Raw genomic sequence first — 5,670 nt, 5'->3', positions numbered from 1 at the left:
CTATTTCATGAAATGGGCACATGAAAAGCTACCACGGGCAAGACAGTTTGCAGCAAGTCAGCTAGCCTGACATAAAAGTCTCTCTGTCCTCATTAGCTCCTATTTATTGAGGAGTGGGCGTATAGCATGAACTAAGCTGATGCACACAGATAATTCCTGCAGAGAAGTTGTTACCATAGAAGTGCAGCCTTAAACTTACCCTTTATGTATACAGCAACAGCCAACTAGTCTCACATATGTTAAGCATCTTTCAGCAGCAGCAACGTGTTTCACAAACACATTCCTTAATAAACTCACACTGCCCCTGCTGAGTTGGTATATATTAAGGCTCAGGCAGCAGCAAGAATGGCTGCAAAAAAATATTTCTATTAGGGAAAGCACTACATGCAAATCACTGGAAATGAATACTGCAGGAAGCCCCATTACAGAACTCTGTCAGCTAACGTAGCTGCCAGCAGTGCCATGTCACCCTTCCTTTGCTGGTAGCTGTGTACAGCTGAGAATGCTGTACAGAAACAGGAACACAAAGGCCATGTTTTGTAGCCCTCGTATCAAACTTGGTAAGGCAATACAGATGGAATTGCAGTGGGAAGAAAACACCTTTGAAATTAAAGTATTGGTGAGGACTAGGAGTCCTGCTTATCAGTCTTGATAATTCAGTATTGCTAAGTTTCAAAGTAACCATCACACAAAGGTGCAAAAGGTCAGAAAAACTGAAACCAATATTCCAAACTTTCTATATGCTTTTTTGTCCACCTAAAATTTCACATTAGAAAAAAACCCACAAACACCAAAGCTTAAAATAATAACTAAAAAACACTTCTACAGTCAAATATTTGCAGAAAAAAAATCTGAAAATTACTTGTTGATCTTAAAAGAAAGGAAAATTGAGCACAGTGAAAGATTCACATTTACTGCACATTACACATATACATTTTTGTTATGTATAGCTGGAGTATTTTACGTTTTTGTTTAAGTCTGTTTGAATTTTTCAATTTTGCCTGCTCCAAGACAGAAAAAGAACTGATACCAGAAGAAAAGAACAGACTAGCTGGAATATTAGCAGATCTACCCCAAAAAAACCACCTTCAGTCCTTATATGACTGAATCTATCCCCCAGTATTTTGAATACTTTTGGTTTCAGAGCACCCCTGCCATCACTGTTTACTTTATATGTAATGTTATATTAGCTACCTCACAAAGAATTTAACTGATTTCCTTGCTTCCATTTTGCGTGGAACCTTCAGAGAAGTATTTAGTAAAGATTCCTCACACCTTCCAATCTTCCTCTCCCTGTATTAGTTCTTACTCTTCTCTTGTACATACAAGAAAGGCATAAGAAAAAGAAAATACAGGAATGTGCAAAATAAATGGAGATCACAAATGCACAAAACACTGAACTTGTTTGTAGGTGCTTTTTCACTGCAATGAACTTTTATTTGCAGGTACTGCAGCTTCATAGAAAGAAGTTTGACAATGTATGTCTGATAAATAGGGCTAAAAAATGCTTAGATTTTCAGATGGAAACAAGAAACAGCTGCAAGAGGAAAAGCTATAAAGCAGATCTGAATTCTGCCATCAAGGAGTCATACTCTCTGCATACATTACATCTGAATGCATATACTTAAGCCAGGAGATCAGCACAGTAGGGCAGCACATCTCTACAAGCCTTACTCATTAGGTAAGAAATTTTTCAAGCTTAGCTAAACAACATCTCATACTAGAAATCTTTCATGAATTCACCCAGAGACAGGCCAGAAAACCCCTGATACCAGTAAAGCAGGAGGTACTAAGGACCACTGCCTGAAGTACTTCATTTGGTACTGCTCAGCTTCACAAGACTATGTTGCAGAGTACTGGATCACTCAAATCTCTCATGAAAATTCCCTTTCCAAATGAAATATTGGAATATTCCAGACATGGCTCAGTCTAATCCAAGGAGCAGCCCAGAGGTTAATATTTGATGTGCTTTCATAGCTTTGTGGCTCAGATGGCTTTTAGTCTCTTCTCATGGGGTAATGCGTCTCCCTCTAACTCATGCTGGTTATCACAATTCCCATTCCTTATACCAGCTGGCCCTCATCTGCTGCTACCCACCTATCAGCCAAACAGCCACAGCTCAAGTTTCCCTGTCCCCACCTGGCTCCCATTATACAGTGGATACAACACTAGTAGTTACCTTCTGGAACAAGCTAGCAATGGTGCTTAGAAGACAAACTGATTTAAGGGGAATTATTATGCTTCTCTTCAGACTTAGCCTTGCTTGGAAAACAAATCTTTTGAAGCACCATAAAGGTCCAGGTCTCTGCACCTCTTCCAATTACACAGTGCCTTCCAGGAACTATAGACAACCTGTATCAATATAACACACAGAGGGAAGAGCCAAAAGGGAACACTCAGCCAGTGATATAAATGCATGGAATTTCTCTTTCAGGAGAGGCTTCTTTGTGTATGTATTATATACATTAAAATTCACAAGTTAGGCCACTTTTTTTTTTCCTGCTCACTTCAGCTCACTGTACCAAGTAGAATTACCTCAGGAAGAGATAACCACCCATCGCACAAAACAGACCCTTCTTAAAAGGCTTTGTTCCTTTGTTACCAGTGCTGGAAATACATGCAGAGAGGGGGGGGGGGAAATAGTTACACAAAAACAGCTCACAGGCAAGATGTTTTAATGCTGCCTTGAAGGGCTGGTCACAGGAGTCCTTGCATGAGCTTAAACCAAACATTTCACAAGTGCTCAGCAAAAGGCATGTTCCTAGTTGTCTGTCACTGAACTGAGCTTCAGTTTGACGAAGTGCTAAATATTCACTTCTGTATCCAGGAGATACATTTTGAAAGCAGGAAGTTAGATAAAAAGCCAAGTACTCTAGAAGTGGATAAAACCATGGTTTGGAAGCGTCCCGCAGGCATTTGCACAGAGGCAAGGCAACAGCTTGAAGCACATCAGCAACTTCACCCTAAGTGTCCATGAACCTGCACTAGACATAAGCAGCTTATTCTCCAGTAAAAGAGAAAAAAAATAGCTTAACTTCTGCTCGATAAGCACATTTGGATAAGCAGCTACTGTGGAGAAAAAGTGAACAGCAAAATCCACACTCAAGCTACATCTGTTATAATTAGTTCAGTGTCTATGCCTTGGTACAATGGTGCTTACCACAGAAAAGACCCGGTGACATGAAGGCTCACATATCTTCATGCTCACACACTGCCACTGAAATACAGCCTAAGCCACAACACAGTGAACAAAATAAAATAGCTCCTGCTCATTTACTCAGTCAGTACTTTTTTCACGAGCCTTAAAAGAAATGGAGGCTTTAAGCAATATAAACAACCAGAAACCATCGCAGGCTTATGCTTAAGAGAGGGGGGCAAATAAGTATCTCACAGGTAACCTCCTTTCTAGTATTTCTTAAGCAAGGTCTGCAACTGCTCCCTTGGCACTTTTATAGCAGCAGCTTCCCAGCTTTTCGGAGTCCACCCAGGGCACCCTGCCAGCGAGGCAGAGGGGGGCAGGCACCAGCACAAGCACAGCTTCAGCCGCCCGGCCTGTGCTAACATGGCCGCCGTGGGGGCGGGGCCAGGGAGCCCTGAGGGCCGTTGGGGGCTGTTGGGGCGCCTTAGGGCCATGGGGGTAGTGCCAGCGCCTTGCTCCCCTCACCCTGTCCGTGAGGGACTCTGTTTCACACTGTTTTTGGTGGGTAATGGGTGTAGTGATAACTGCAGTTATTGATTATTCCCAGTGAAGTAGTACCAGACAGGAAATGTCAGTCTGTGCCCATGATGGTGCCTCCTTCGTGAGGGTGATTCTGCCTGATCATTAGTATGATGGCTGTGCTTTTCAGACTTCTTTTCATGCTTCAGGTTTTCATCCCCAGTGACTCTCTTTATATAAACACCTATAGCATAGAAACAACACAGAAGACCTCCGTAATTTACGCTGTATGAGGATGTAATGAGTCAAGCTTTATATAGTATTAAAATACTATATACATAAAACAGTGATGTCAAGACTGGCACCTATAAAGATGTTATGGGTTTTTTTTGCATGCTCACAAACAGTAATATATTCTATATGAAGACTAGTAAATTCTGTTAAAGTAGTCCTGTAAATGTGATTTACCCTAAAACAAGCTGTAGAAAAGTATTTATTGCTTCTTCATATGTTCAGCTATCCAGCTGGTTTTACTCTACTAGTTATTCCATGTATACTGCCCTTACTGTTTTAATCATTTCAAAATTCTGCTGGGATATTATTCTGGAAAGGCTGCATTAACAAAAATCACATGTCATAGCATTCACTAAGATACATTAAAAAGTACTCACAAAATAGCCACAAAAATAATATGAATTCTCAAATATGTTGTTCCTATAATTTATTAGACCAAAGGAAAATTATGGTTATTTATTGGGTATCAATATCGGTCAGCCTGGTACTACAATCCAGTTAGTCAACCCAGTACTGCAAACACCCGGATGATCTCAGCTATCAATAAAATCAAAGAGTGCTCAGCACCTCCAAGCAGATGACTGACAACCTTCAGAATTAAATGATCATTTTCTATTTGAAGTCCTGTCGGGGGGTTTAATAGCCCTCGGGATGATAGGAGGTAGAACTGCCTGTGACTTTCTCACTGATTAGCAGATTTATATACTACATTATTTAGTATATGCATACTTTGAGGTTCAGCACATTAGTCTACCAGATGCTATTTGCAGTGCTACAAAGCAGATGGACAGAAAAGCTGTTGCAAATATTACTAACTTGTTATGAGGCAGGTGCAGTTTTTCAATATGTATTTACTTAGCATTATAGTTTAAAAAATCCCCGATGAATTATTACCATATTTGTGCAGAATGGAAAAAGTGGAAGATGCTTGTCAGAAACCTCCTTGCTATGGCAGTAAGAGCATCTTCAGAATACTTTTTTTGTTCAAATATATACCTGTAACTCCACAGGCAGCCACAGGCAGCCAGTGTAGAAGTATGGCCAATATACTGCAACCTGGTACCTCAGCTGAAAGAAAATAGTGCCTGAATGAGAGAATGAATAAGAAATAGGCGCTTTATTTTAGAGAATTAAATGACACTTTGCGTAGAAGAGACAGGCAAATCTGTCAAAAGACAGCATTCAAGCCATTGCACCACAGTGTGGTCTGTATTAGCCATAATATTAAAGGAAGATTATTAACATTTCAAAAATAGATCCCCAACACTTTTTTTCTTCTTTTTTAAATCATCAACAGCCAGAAATCTACATGTATTAGTTACTACAATGGCAAAAAAGACATATAAAAGCCTTGAATAAACTGCCTCCCAAGTGCTTTTGCTGTAACTTTGAAATCTCTTCAGAATTCAATATAATTCTCGGTCCCATGGGATAAAAAAGGAAATTGCTAGCATATATAAGAACAATATATCAAAATCTCCTTTATTCTGCTCAAAAAGAATACATAGCAGTGCTTTGTGTCCAGTATGTTTCCCTGAAGATGTCAACTTTCCAGTCTGTATGATGCTACTGCAAGAAACCTAAAAAGAGAGGATGATGCTTTGTGCAGGAGCATAAACTTTCTGCAAGTACTTGGTTTGTAGTCAGTGTGTTTGGCAGAATCTTGATTTCTTTTGAATGTGTTCAGCTTTTGCTTGGGAAGAGGGCATTTTTGAAAA

This window comes from Rhea pennata, chromosome 2 (genome assembly GCF_028389875.1).
Source record: "Rhea pennata isolate bPtePen1 chromosome 2, bPtePen1.pri, whole genome shotgun sequence".
Taxonomy (NCBI): domain Eukaryota; kingdom Metazoa; phylum Chordata; class Aves; order Rheiformes; family Rheidae; genus Rhea; species Rhea pennata.
Note: the sequence above shows the minus strand (reverse complement) of the source record.